The sequence below is a fragment of the Ctenocephalides felis genome, unplaced genomic scaffold, assembly GCF_003426905.1.
Source record: "Ctenocephalides felis isolate EL2017-DRISC unplaced genomic scaffold, ASM342690v1 CF-g0.4_SCAFFOLD_01170, whole genome shotgun sequence".
Classification (NCBI taxonomy): domain Eukaryota; kingdom Metazoa; phylum Arthropoda; class Insecta; order Siphonaptera; family Pulicidae; genus Ctenocephalides; species Ctenocephalides felis.
The window spans coordinates 71,069,335-71,084,608 of NW_020537324.1; the positions used below are offsets into that span (position 1 = coordinate 71,069,335).

General features: G+C 31.6%; 1 protein-coding gene across 2 annotated transcripts in view; it reads left to right on the plus strand.

The window, feature by feature from the left end:
• Positions 1-15,274, plus strand: part of LOC113366304 (gastrula zinc finger protein XlCGF57.1-like) — a 113,652-nt gene that overhangs the window by 34,699 nt on the left and 63,679 nt on the right. Inside the window, exon 2 of one of the 2 annotated variants that reach the window (XM_026607892.1) lies at positions 1,736-1,832. The exons of the other annotated variant lie outside the window; for it this stretch is intronic. The gene's annotated coding sequence lies outside the window, so the exon portion shown is untranslated. The remainder of the gene's footprint in view (positions 1-1,735; positions 1,833-15,274) is intronic. 2 annotated transcript variants of the gene reach the window in all.

Here is a 15,274-nt window from a genome sequence, read left to right on the forward strand (position 1 = left end):
GATATATAGCAAGATGTTTGCGAAAACGGTTACAAAAGAGCACTTTTCCCCTGGTTTTAAATTAGTGAAATTTATTCAGCCGTTTTTGAGAAAACGTTAACGAAATTTGAATTTTGACTTATCCATCACAAAAGCGTTTTTTGACATAAATTCGCACTGTCATATTTTTTCAAACTTTCTATCATTTGTGATAGAGTCGTAAAATTCTAGTTTGGGTAATATGACCACGATCTCTATCATCATAAAAAATAACATTAAATTTGCCCTTTTTTTTCAAACAAAAGTAACGGCTCGTCTGATATTTACAAAAAATCAGCATGATTCTCAACCAATATCTTACAGTTTTTAAATTTTGAAAATCAATTCAGGATTGTATGCTAAAAGTCGACATTTTTTTCTAATTACAAAGAAATTCCTAATTACTTGACCGATCATTGTGCAAAGCTTATCAACGCGGTTCCTTATTGCGATACATTAAATGGCTTTTAAATTTTTGAAATTTGTCCAGCCATTTTTGAGTAAATGTCGATGAAAAATCGAAAATAGACTCACGTACACACACATACTTTTAGTCCAATTGTTGGTTTCATCTGATTCAGAATGACTTAAAACGTCAAGAAAACATAAAATTAGCAAATCGGATTTTTTGGCACAAACATAATGTTCTCCTTCGGCAAGTTAAAAGCGAGTAAATTTTTACACATTATTTATGCCTTCTTGGATAACGCTATTACTTATAATATTACTTTAAATTGCTTTCGACCACAGCCGAAGTAAATGTTGCAAAGCGTTCAGTTTTTCTCATCAACATCATCATACATTGTTGAACTAAACGTAGTTTATTATCGTAAATGCATTCTCGATTTGCGGAGAAAATTATATTCGAGCCGTATTCATTCCTTGTGGTTTCATCTGGAGAGATACAATTTAATAGATATTTATAAAAGTTTCACTTGGTAATCAGCCAAATGAATTTGAAATTCTAAAATAGCAGGAAAAGTTTAGAATTTTGAGAGAATATTAAATCATTTTCTTTTGACCATCACTTAAAAATATTAGGTTGTCAAATATCTCCCTTCCGCTTTTTTGCTCTTGGTTTATAATACAAAAAGGCGGAAGGGAGATATTTGACAACCTTAGTTAATCAAAAAAAAAATTTAATAATGTTTATAAAGTACTTCTCATAGTTGATGGATAAAATAAATAATATATCCTAAATCGTATTATCAATTAATAGGATAAATTCTATGACCCAACAAAATAGACTGATGTTGTGCCATAAGCGTGTATAAGAAATAAAGAACTTAATTTGTAATACAGAAGAAATTATATGAAACACTGGTTTGATTTAGAAAGTTTATTTAGAAAGAATGATTAAATGATTTTTGTATGTTTGTTGTTCGCTTCTTGAAATCTGCAGTGTAAGAGAGAACTAAAGATCTGTTTTTGCGATAAGGAAACCTCGGTCTGTCTGTCTTCGGGGATGCTCGTAAAGATTCGGTCCATAGTGCATAGGCATAGATGGGACCTGTGCATCTTATATATTTAAGTCGAAGCTGCATCGGGGAAATTATGCATAACACTGATAATTATGATAATTATTAGAAAATTGGTTTGATTTATTGATGACATGAATGCTTTTTTATACATTTTTTTATTTTAAATTTACATTTGCGACATTCACGTGAAGACATATTAATATTGTTCACAAATAAATTAAATTGTTATATTTCAGATAATTATTGAGGTCGTTCATTAGGCTTTGCTAAGGACCAGAACAGCAGATAAATGATATTTCACCTGATAACAACTACTTGATATTGCAGAAACATGTGAGTAATTTTGCACCTGGTCTATACAATATATTATACATACTATATTGATAACTTATCATTTATGTTAAATTAAATATGAACACCTGTGTGTCATTTTATATCAAACTATTATAAATGAGAATACAAAAATCATTCATGATTCAACCTGTTTGAATGTGACTGAAGAGCTAGTACTGATTGTGAGATTTTTAACTAACTAGCTGTAAGTGGAATTCTGTCTTAAGGCATTTAAGGCATCGTGCCTTAAGGCAAATTGCTCGAACTTCCCGTACCAAATATTATTATTTTTTTAAAAACGATTAACATTCTTGAAAAAAATTTACTTCGAAAAAATAAGATTTTTGAGAAACTATAAATTGGACAAAAAATTACTTTTTTTGAAAAAAAAAATTTTTTTAATTTTTTTTTTTTTTGAAAAAAAAAATGTTTTCTTTATTTTGACATATTTTGAAAAATCTAAACTTTTTTTCAAAGCAATCGTACGGCTTTAACTGCATATGGAGACAAAATATAAAGCGCGTAAGCGCCGCGTCGTCGTCTAACGGATAAACATTGATACGGAACCCATAGGAATGTAAACAAAATTTATACTTATTGTTAAAATCTCTATAAAATATCTGATAAATTTGATGTGCATATGTCTAATGTTCATTTTTGACCGCCAAATGGCTCATTTTTTTACTTTTTCCCACATATCTCCAAAGTCGTTGGACCTGCTTTTCCAAAAATTTGAACAGTTTTTTATTTAGTCAATACAAATAAAATGTTTTTTGAATTATTCAAATCGGACGCTCCGTTCTCTTAAAAACTGAGTTACCGTTTTTGGCACTTTTTGCCCCGTATCTCCGGAACGGCTAGACCTGCCTTCTCCAAAAACTAATCAGCACGTCTCCTTATCAATACGGATCGAATGTTTTTTAAATTATTCAAATTGCTTCATCCGTGTTCCCGAAATCGTCGACGAAAATTTGTATCCGCACACACATACATACTACGCACACACACACACACACACATACATCCATTTTTTCTAAGGTATGCCAAAATGTTCAGAAACCTCTGAAACGTAAAGTTATATAAAAATTTTCATTTTCGATTTTTTTGCGATTACTATAACTTACCCTACGGGAAGTTAAAAATCTATGAAAATGAAATAACAGAGAAATATATTCGATAAGAAACTTTACAAGCCATTTCATTCAAAGTTTGGCAAAACAAGACAAACACATTTCATTCAAGGTTTATATCCATTCATAAGGCAAAACACGTGCGATGATTGTTTTTGAAATTCAATATACCTGATTAGATTTGATTTTAATTACTGCCTGTAATTTTGGGTCAAATAATTTATTGCAACATTTGTCTAAAGGTAAGCCATATATGACATTCAGTTTGAAAGATGACTTCAAAAAATATCAATTATGAATAAAAAGTTCGTTACATTTTAAATTTGTATAGACAAATTTACCAACAGTGTATTGGATATATTTCGTGAATAAGATGTTAGTCGACAAGCAGTCTGATTGCCTGTTTCTGTTCGTCACAATGCCATAGTAAAATAATGCGCAATATATTTCTGAATGATGCTATTTAATAATTCAAACGATGTCAATGAATTGTCGAAATTAGCATATAAACGATCATACGATACGATACGTATTAGTATAGAGTTTAGTTGTTTCTCTAGATTCAGCATTAGCGGAAATTTAAATCGTTGAACTATTTCAAAACTTCACGTTTGAGTTTGTTTACATCTGGAATTATTGGAAACATAATTGGTTAATCAGCAAACGGGTGATCAACCTACGCAGATAAAAATTCACTTTGATTTAAAGATCTTTAAAATCGAATATAAAATATATAATATAAAATTTTCTTAAAAAAATTGAAATTCTTGAAAAACTTTTTTTTAACTTCCCATAGGGTAAGTGATTGCAATAGGCCGAATATCGAAATTGAAAATTTTTACATTTCTCGACGTTTTGAAGGTTTCTGAACATTTTGGCATACCTCAGAAAAAATTGATGTGTGTGTGTATGTATGTATGGATACAAATTTCCAGTCACGTTTTCGGGCGCACGGATCAACCGATTTGAATGGTTCAAAAAACAATCGATTCCTATTGATAGGGAGATGAGCTGATTAGTTTTTGGCAAAGGCAGGTCCAGCAGTTACGGAGATAAAGAGCAAAGAGTGCAGAAAATAAAAATCGAGTTTTTGAGAGAACAGAGCATCCGATTTAAATGATCTAAAAAACATTCAATTAGCAATGATTGGGAGATGTGTTTATTAGTTTTTGGCAAAAGCAGGCCCAGTCATTTCGAAGATACGGAGCTAAATGTGTAAAAAATGGCAGTTTTTGAGAGATCTAAGCGTCCGATTTAAGTGATTCAAAGAACTTTCTGCTTGTCTTAACAAAATAATTGATTTTGGAAAAAAAATGTTTCAACTTTTATTTTTTTTTTCAAAAAAACTTTTTTTGTATATCGAAAATAATTCAGATTTTATTTATAATTCTGACTATAGTTCTAATATACATTAAACAAATAATTTCAACTTTGCAATTTAGTTTATATATTTCTTATAAATATTTGACAATGTTACAATATTAATAATAATCCATTTGAAAACATTCAGTATTCCTCGAACATTTCGTTACGGTACGGAAAGTTCCAGCAATTTGCCTTAAGGCGCGATGCCATACACCCCACTAGTTGAAAATTTAAAAAGCTCTAATTTTTGAAAAAAAAATGTAAAGGTGGTGGTAGTGGTTACAAAACAGTTAAAATTCTTAAATATCAATCACGTAATTAATGAAGGCGGCTTCTTGCAAAAAACTATTCTGCAGGTCTCCCCGTCAATAGGAATCGAATGGTTTTTAAGTAGCAAGTCGAATTATCTTGCCAAAAACAAATTCCTTCACACAAAACACAAAAACAATTTCTCAGAGAAATAAATCAATTTAAGATTCTACTTGTTGCAATTATACGCCATCTTCATAGTATATATTTTATAAATGAAACGCAGCATTTGTTTAGATTTCTTATCAATTTAGTTGTAAGTTGTAAAAGATGCTCTGATTATTTTCTGCAGATTCATCTTACGTTAATTACATTTTAATCTACTGCGCATACTATATATATTATCAATAATGCTGTTTGTAAATAAACAAACCAAACAACTTTGACTTCAATTAAATATTTGGATTTTGATAAAACTATCTTTTGTGATTTTTTTGAACAGCAATCAGAACTTAAGAGCCCTATAGCCATTGAGATGAAAATTTATAACTCTGAGGTTTTTAGAAGGCATCCCAACGGTTGGCCTAATTCTATTTGACATATTTTTGACAGAATTTATCTAAAATTGATGATGAACCTTGAATTTGATGTAGGTGACGGGAAAAAGGTTTTTGCACTTTGTGCATTTTAGACATATTGTAGATCTATTCTCAAGTGACAACTGATATCACTACTCTTTGATGTCAGGCTGTTCGAAATGGTGATCAAACCTGGAACCTCGGGTTGCAAAGTCAAAGCTCTCAACATTAAGCCACAAAAAAGCTACTTATTTATTCTAAACTCATCATTATTATTATCGTAATCTAGAAAATATTACATAAACACCAGCGGAGCCATGAACCTGGCATCATAGACATTGATAGACACTATAGACACATAAACGGATATTTTCAGCCCTAAAGATGGAGATAGCATTAAATTAGTTAAACAATAGGCAAATTTAAGAAAAAAAAATATTAAAAAAATTATATACATTCCTTCAGAAATTGACAATGTGATCGACCGATTTGCCACCTACTTTAAAATAATATCGTTAAAAATACCATACTTTCCTTAGTGGGTGACGTTTTCACCGGCGTGCCAGCTTTAAACCCCTCTCTACCCCAAATTATGCTCTGAATCATGTTTTCGCAAATAAAAAACTCAATCAATGATGTTTATAGTCACAATCATTATAAACTCGCAATCGTAAATAATATCTAAGGAATAAATTTCATTTTATTGATCCATTACCTCCAAATCAAACAAAAAATATACTTTAAGCCTGTTTAAATTACGATTTTATGACTCGACATTTCCAAGGCATGCAACGTGCTTTCCTGCACGTACTTCTTGTAAAACTTGCCTGATTGCACCTTACCTACATAAGATCCATTACTTATAGTGGAACCATGGGTGGATTAATTAATAGTTAGGAAACGGTAATTTAATTTGTAAAGGAAAAAACAAAATAGTGTTGAGATGATTATAAAATTTTGAGAAATAGAGTTTAGGGATGGCACACTATACAATACAATATTTACAATACAACTTCACGCATAGTTGTGAATGTTATTTTATAAAATAAATCTGTTTCTCTTCACTTAAAAGTATAAACACATATCTTTTATTGGTGACTTCTTGAATTATATTGCACTTTTGCCAGATCGGAGGTTTGTAACAATAAACTCCATATCTTGATTATTTTGGTCTATATTACATGGCAAGCGTTAAAATATTACAATATTGCAGAATCAGATCTTCAGAGAATCAAATATTTGCATTGTAGCAATATGTCCCAGGTAATTACATTCAACAAATAAGTAAAATATTGTGTTAAATACGACTAAGTTGTTACGACAATTAGATGAATTATTAAACTTAAAGAAAATTTCACTTTCCATGAAAATTTTTGCATAAATTTATGTTTCAAAGGTTTCTGAATACTTTAGCGTACATTAGAAAAAAAAGATTGATGTGTGTGTGAGCGCAAAACAAATTTGATCGTTGATTATTTTGAGAACAAGCTTCAACCGATTTGAATGATTCAAAAAAAACATCTGATTTGTATTGATAGGAAGACGTGGTGATAAGTTTTTGGAATCGACAGGTTCAGTCGTTTCGGAGATACGGTGCAAAAAGTGCCAAAAAAGGCAATTCAGTTTTTGAGAGAACGGAACGCCTAATTTGAATTGTTCAAGAAACTTTTTTGGTATTGAAGAAATGAAAAACATTTAGCGGTTTCGGAAATTCAATAAATAGAGTAAAATAGTGCCTTGAAGAAAATTGCTGGAACTTCTCGTACCCAATTAAAATTTTGAAAATCTGATTATTTTTTTTTTTTGAAAATTAAAAAAAAAATGATAAAAAAAGATATTTTTCCCCCAAAACAATCGTTTTTACAACACAAGCAGAAAGTTTTGTGAATCATTTAAATCGGATGCTCTGTTCTCTCAAAAACTCGATTTCTATTTTCTGCACACATTGGTAACCAAAAACTAATCAGCTCTTCTCCCTATCAATATGAATCGAATGTTTTTTGAACCATTCAAATCGGTTGATCCGTGCGCCCGAAAACGTGGACCAAAAAATTTATCCATACATACATACATACACACACATCAATTTTTTCTTAGGTATGCTAAAATGTTCAGATACCTTCAAAACATGAAGAAATATAAAAAATTTTAATTTTGATTTTTAGACGATTACAATAACTTACCCTACGTGATGTTAAAATAATGCCATTTGGTCAAAAATGATAATTAGGCATGTGCACATCAAATTATCAGATATTTTAATAATGAGTACTAATTTAGTTCTATCGTTTATTCTGTACTAATGTTTATCTGTTAGACAGCAACGCAGATATTTCACTTTGATATTTCGTCTCTAAAACAGCTATACAGCGTGACTGATTTAAAAAAAGTTCAAAACTTTCAAAAAATTTCAAAATAGAAAAAAACATGAAAAATTTTCAAAAACGTCATTTTTTTTCAAAAATTTCAAAATTATCAAAAATCTATTTTTTTCCAAGTTTCCAAAAAAATTCAAAGCTTTTTTAAAACTTTTAATTTTCAGTACGAGAAGTTTTAGAAATTTGCCTTAATAAGGCATGATGCCATGCACTGACTGCTAAAATGTGTTTCAAAATTTAATATAAACGAGTGGGGTGTATGGCATCGTGCCTTAAGGCAAATTGCTGAAACTTCCCGTACCGTAACGAAATGTTCGAGGAATACTGAATGTTTTCAAATATATTATTATAAATATTGTAACATTTTCTAATATTTATAAGAATTATATAAACTCAATTGCAAAGTTGAAATTATTTGTTTAAAGTATATTAGAACTATAGTCAGAATTAAAAATAAAACTGAATTATTTTCGATATACAAAAAAATTTTTTTTTGAAAAAAAAAATTGAAAAAAAAAAGTTGAAACAAAAAATTTTTTTTTTCCAAAATCGATTATTTTGTTAAGACAAGCAGAAAGTTCTTTGAATCATTTAATTCGGACGCTTAGTTCTTTCAAAAACTGTCATTTTTTGCACATTTAGCTCCGTATCTCCGAAACGGCTGGACCTGCTTTTGCCAAAAACCAATCAGCTCATCTCCCTATTAATAGGAATCGAATGTTTTTTAAACCATTCAAATCGGTTGATCCGTGCGCCCGAAAACGTGACTGGAAATTTGTATCCTTACATACATACTCACACACACACGCATCCATTTTTTTTGAGGTATGTCAAAATGTTCAGAAACCTTCAAAACGTCGAGAAATGTAAAAATTTTCAATTTCGATTTTCGGCCCATTACAATAACTTACCCTACGGGAAGTTAATAATATATTTATTATTAGTGATCCGTCTACGTTTTATTTAAAATATAAACTTGTCAATTCCTCCTCCGTTCTCCCCCAGCAAAAACCGATGACGAGTGGATATAATTATAAATGAATTGGTCTCGGAGGGAGTTTAGCTTTCAACTCCAACTCGAACACAAGAAGTCGTGACGCGCCTTTGTCTCTCGAAGAATGAACGAAGAACGGTCGCGCGTGCTGGAACTCACGTAGCCATCGCCATCGCCGTCGACGTCGACGTCGACGTCGACGAGAGACGGCAATTGAAAATCATTAAAGGAAAAATCCGATCGCCTCGAGCAGCCACTCTTACCACTTGTAAGAGAAGAGAATAGCATAGCTCTTTGACTTGACACATACCAATCATATTATATAATGTGTCGTTACGAATGACGCACTTGCAATGCAATGTTACAATAATGCACGCTTATTGTTTCAAAACTAACTAAAAGTTGTCGTTCGATCGAATTCCGATGATTGGAAAACGCTACACCTTAACGATTTTAATTCTATACTAAAAATTTTGTCCGGTAGATCATCGTTCTCATTATTATTTTTTGTCTTCAATTTTTGATAAAATACCAATTGTTGAAGTTATAAAAAATATTTAAACTAGTGGATCATTAAATCGTGCTTTAAGCCAAATTGCAAAAACTTTAACAAACTTTTGATGAAAACTTTGAAATTTTTTATTAACTTCCCGTAGCGTAAGTTATTGTAATGGGCCGAAAATCGGAATTGAAAATTTTTACATTTCTCGACGTTTTAAAGGTTTCTGAACATTTTGGCATACCTCAGAAAAAATGGATGTGTGTGTGTGTGTGTATGTATGGATACAATTTTTCGTCACGTTTTCGGGCGCACGAATCAACCGATTTGAATGGTTTAAAAAACATTCGATTCCTATTGATAAGGAGATGTGCTGATTAGTTTTTGACAAAGGCAGGTCCAGCAGTTACGGAGATAAGGAGCAAAGAGTGCAGAAAATAGAAATCTAGTTTTTGAGAGAACGGAGCATCCGGTTTGAATGATCTAAAAAACATTCAATTAGTAATGATTGGGAGAAGGGGTTATTAGTTTTTTGCAAAGGCAGGCCCAGCCATTTTGGAGATACAGAGCTAAATGTACAAAAACTGGCAGTTTTTGAGAGAACTAAGCGTCCGATTCAATTGATTCAAAGAACTTTCTGCTTGTCTTAACAAAATATACTTTATACTGACTATAGTTCTAATATACTTTACAAATAATTTCAACTTTGCAATTCAGTTTATATAATTCTTATAAATATTAGACAATATTACAATATTTATAATAATCTATTTGAAAACATTCAATATTCCTCGAACATTTCGTTACGGTACGGGAAGTTCCAGCAATTTGCCTTAAGGCACGATGCCACCCACCCCACTAGTTTTAAAATTGTTCTGAAAATTTAGAATTTTTTGAAAATTTGGAAAACCCATTCGAGTCAGTTGAACAAAACTGTTAAAACTGTCGAGGACTTTTGACAATATAAATCTTGGAATAATTCATTATTAAAATCTCTATAAAATATCTGATAATTTGACGTGCATATGTCTAATGATCATTTATAACCACCAACTGGCATTTTCATAAAAAAATTCTGGATCTCCAAAACTGCTAGACCTGCATTTCTAAAAATTTAATCAATTGGACATTCTGTCGATGCAAGTTCTCTCAAAAACCCTTTTTGCCCAGTATCTCCGAAACGGCTGGACCTAGTTTTGTCAGAAACTAATCAGCACGTTTTCCCGCCAATAGGAATCGAATAAATTTTGATTTTCCAATCGGTTGATCCGAAATCCTTTCGAAATCGTCAACGAAAATTTGTAACCGAACATACATATAAACATATTACACACACATACATCTAGTTTTTGATTTACCCTGTTTTGTATGTCAGACTTCCTTTAATCATTACAGTCAGTTTTGGTGCTGTATATGTAGTAAATTTTATATATTCTGATTGCTAATTATTAATAAAATAAAAATATAAATATAAGAAATATAAATCCATTTAATTTTATGCCAAAATATAAAAAAAAACCCTATCAACAAATTTTGCAGTAATAATTTTTTTATATTGTATATGAGCGAACAAAGCATTTATCTATTTAATATGTATCTAATTGGCAATATTGTAGTTTTCCTACCTATTTGGATGATAATTATGGATTATCCCAAATTACGGGCATATGATGTTAAACAAAAAATTGGATAATTTATATCTTTTCACCAGAAGAGAAAGTGTTGCCAATCACACAAAAAATCTCTATTGGAATTTCCTCGTGCAAAAGTGAAATATAAATAAAACTGCTACTAAATGATCTAAATTAATAGTTCGTTCGGTTGTTAATTAAACGACTCTTGATATTCTACATTTCGCTTCTGCCTTCTTCAAATTAAATTGACATTCCATTTGTCAAGTTTACGTTTACTAGAACACAATTTGTATCTAATAATGCTCCAATCGTACGATGCAAGTACGTGCATAAATCACGTGCATTATGATAAATATTAATATTGACATGTTATATATTGTGTTATTAAATATTTTCGCGGCAATCGGCATCGATGTATCGTTAAATCATTAAGGAAAATGCCAATCGGCAGTCCCACGAACATCTGTGCCGATCGCTGTGAGATTTCTTTGATTGGATGATGGACTGACGTCAATAATATTCGCATTCTTCCACCAGCAAAACTGAATTGAACTAGATCTAAGAAGATTTTTTGACGAATCGATATTTTTAGACAAATGCGTAGTAGATCAATAGTGATAACTCTTTTTTGCGTATTTTACATAGAAATTTACAATAAATTTAAAAAGATTTACTATAAACTGGCAAATGTAATTGGCACTGATCCAAAACAATAAGTAGCAGCAACTATTGAAAAAATGTTTCATAGAATAATATTTTTATACCTCAGATAATTTCCGAGATTGTGATTTCCTAGAACGCTCGAAGTAACGTCAAAACAAGATTTGGCAGCATATTAAATAAGATGAAGCGGGGCTTCATCATTCTTGAGTAAAAAGATCCGCTACCATTATCTCAAAGATAAATGATGTATGGTAATGGATGTGTAACAAGCCATCCCCTTGAATCGGCCTACGTCGATATTATGAGATAAACGACAGCATTGTCAATTTTTAACGCAAATATTTTTGTTGTTGATAGTTTTTTTATTTTGAGCACTGTTGTTTAGTTTACGAGACCTCGATATAATTTTTAATTATGAGGGGTATCAAAAATTTTCAAAATATGTCAACATTTTCAAAAAAAAAAATTCAGTTTTAAAATATCATTTTCATAAGAAAAGAAAATTTTTTCTATGTTCAAATTTTTCAAATGTTTTCAAAATTTTTAGAAATGTTAAAAAAAATTAAAAAAAATTTGAATTACGGTACGGAAAGTTCCAGCAACTTGTCTTAAGACAAGATCTTTGTTGTTCAACTTAACAATTAAACTGCATCGTAGTGATTAAATAGTGTAGCTATTATTCTGTAAAACCTCTTCGGCCTGGCTTTCCTTTCTTATCCCGTCTATGGGGTAAAAGTTTTAGTTAATTATTAATGTTTATTATCGTAAAAATGTACTGAACTAAAAATTGGGCTCATAAAAATAAGTTAGCAGTTGTTTTAAAAAATTAGGAAAAAACCTATAACATGAACTCGATATATCGAATCCGTTCGGAAAATGAAAGGCATACAGCATAAAGGCAAATGCAACAGCCAGCAATTCAGTTCACATCGAATGACCGGCATAACCTACTAGTAGAGCAGCATGAGAGCCCATGAGCGGCCTATTCGCGGGCACGCGGCTTGTTCCATTGGGAAATGTTGCTTGTTGCATCGTTCATATATATCGTAGACTCGTGAATGCGGTTCTACGGCAGACCGCGTGTCGACAGTCGACAGTCGCCGGCCGCCCGTCATTATTATAGAATGCCTCGGCCGAGGCTCTCTACTTACTCGCCTGCCTTCTTGTTCTTGTTCTTGTTCTATACTACTCTTGGCAACTCTACTCTCATGCAAATGCAGAGACGCATTTAGCAGAGACGAAATGTTCATGACACTATTCGAGATTTATGCTCTATGCTAGCTACTAACGACGATGATGATAACTTAGAAAATTGCTCACGATTTCATAACCTAGGCATGTTTCAAAATACCAGTTATGCAATGTTGTATTACAATGCAATGCCAAATTTGTTTCGTGCCAGCAAGTAGTAGTCGATTCTTATACGACTTAATTTATTAAACTAGTGGTGCATGGCATCGTGCTTTAAGACAAATTGCTGGTACTTCTCGTACCGTAATTGATCAATTATTAATAACAATTGTTTTGCATGATTTCAAATTCATTAATATAAATACTGTAAATTTCATCATTCGTATTTTATAGACAAAATATAAATGCTTAGGGGCCGTTCAAGTATTAGGTAAGCACTATAGGGGGGCGGGGGGGTTATTGATCTGCTTATTTTTGGTAAGAACTTTTGCTTACTTTTGCTGACAAAGGCGGGGGGGGGGGAAATAATTGTAATAAATCTGCTTACGTAATACTTGAACGATCCCTTACAAGTTAGGCGACGTCGATATTTTAGTTTATATATTTTTACTGATCAAACCGAGTAAGAATTAATCTTAATTTCTATGATTTTTATATAGGGTCACTACTCTATAGGCACAAAGATCCAATTTGATTTGAGCAATTATTTTGTGAAAACCAAACCAAGCAATTACATTACAACAAATAACACATATCAAACAGACAAGGGGGTGTCCATTAATCACGTGAGGTTTTTGGGGGGATGGGGGGTTTGACAAACAATCACAAAATATCACGTGGGAAAGAGAGGGGTATAATAAGATATCACGTGTATTTATTTCTTAACTGATTTTTTTTAAAAAAAAAAATCAAGCATTTTTCAAAAAAAAAAATCAAGAATTTTACAGTTTTATCTACAGTGTAATCTTTTATATACAGTCGTGATTTTGAATATCACCATGTATTACCAACGAGGAGGGGGGGGGGTCCAAAAATCCTTAAAAACTCGTTCACGTGATTAATGGATGCCCCCCAACCAATTATTTTTACTATGTTTAAAACTCCCAGCTTGTAGAATTGTTTTTTTGCTGTTTCTCACCTGATCCTTTTTATCCCATATTCTTAAGTGGCGTCCATTAATCACGTGATCGATTTTTTAGAGATTTTTGGAGAGACCGCGCGATACGTCGTGATATTTAGAATTAATCCCCCACCCCACCAAACAACATGTGTATTTTTAGTTAGGTAAAATTTTCCCAACAATTTTTTCGAATTTACAAAAAAGACGCAATTTTTTTGTTTTTTTTTAGTCAAAAGGGTCAGCCATTTAGCATACAGATATACTGTCTTATTTTTAATTTTAAAGGGTTTTTACAAAATATTTGCCACAGTCTTCAACCAATGCAAAATATAATTTTCATGGGTACATTTCTCACAGGGGTCTCCAGCGCCCGCATGCCATTTTTTTTTGAAAAATTGTATCCATACATGCATGCACACACACACATCCATTTTTTATAAGGAATGCTAAAATGTTCAGAAACCTTTGAAACGAAAAGATATGCAAAAAATTATATTTTCGATTTTTGAACGATTACAATAACTTACCCTACGGGTAGTTAATGAGAGAAATTTGTAAGCAAATTTAAAAAAAAATATAAAATGTAGTCACAAAACATAATTTAGAAATTTATTACATTTTTCGTTATATTTCATCGGTTTGGTTCTGTATATCTACCATCGTGTTGGCCTTATTAGTCACAAGTCTCGAGTTATTTATTCGGTGCATATACTGCATTGTCGCCTAGAATGCACTTTTGAAGGGGGCCCAAGAAGGGACCAAAGGGGTGATCTCAATTGATTTGACATTCGTCAATTACAACATCGTACGATCGCACAGAATGACGACAATGCTCTATCTCTATACTATACTATTATATGGGCAATGTATTATAACGTAACAAGAACAAGACTCTCTAGACTTTGTGGCAACAGGCCGCACATAACATGAATATTGTAGAATGTAGATAGATAAGATCCCTATTAGAGCACAAATTAAGTTCTAAGCAATTCTTGGTCTTAGGTTCGATTCCAACCTCGGTCAGCATGGTACTGAGCGGAATGACACAACATTTTGGATAAAAACTTCAAAAAATAATTTTGTTTTTTTCTATGATTTGGATGGATGTCTGCTCAAAACCTTTTTCTATTTTCCTCTGTATACCTTTTACTACCCGGAATATTATTATTATAAATATCAAGAGCTCGATTTTTATATCCACTGAGAAGAACTAAATTAGTCTCAATTCTGTCATAATCAACTTAAGTAAAAATTTCATCTCCTCGTATCTTCTTATGTAAGTCAAAATGTCATTTTTCGGTAGCATTGATTTTTCATTGCACGAATGCCATTTGATTCCAATTAAATATCAAACAATGATACTATTATATTATATTTGCTGTGCATATTAGTGCTGCATAGATAATAATAATTGCAGACGAAACGTCCATGACGTCTGTTATTGAAGTCAATTCATCGATGTTCTTGAAATAATGCACGAAAACAATATAATAATAAAATAATGATCACCTATTATAGAATCGTAATGTCCTTTTTACCTATGCCCTTGATAAGAAGATTATTGCATGTGAAATTGATTTGAAGATGATGTGTGAAAAATTACCGTCATTTTATCATGATCGTATGTAATATAATATCTCA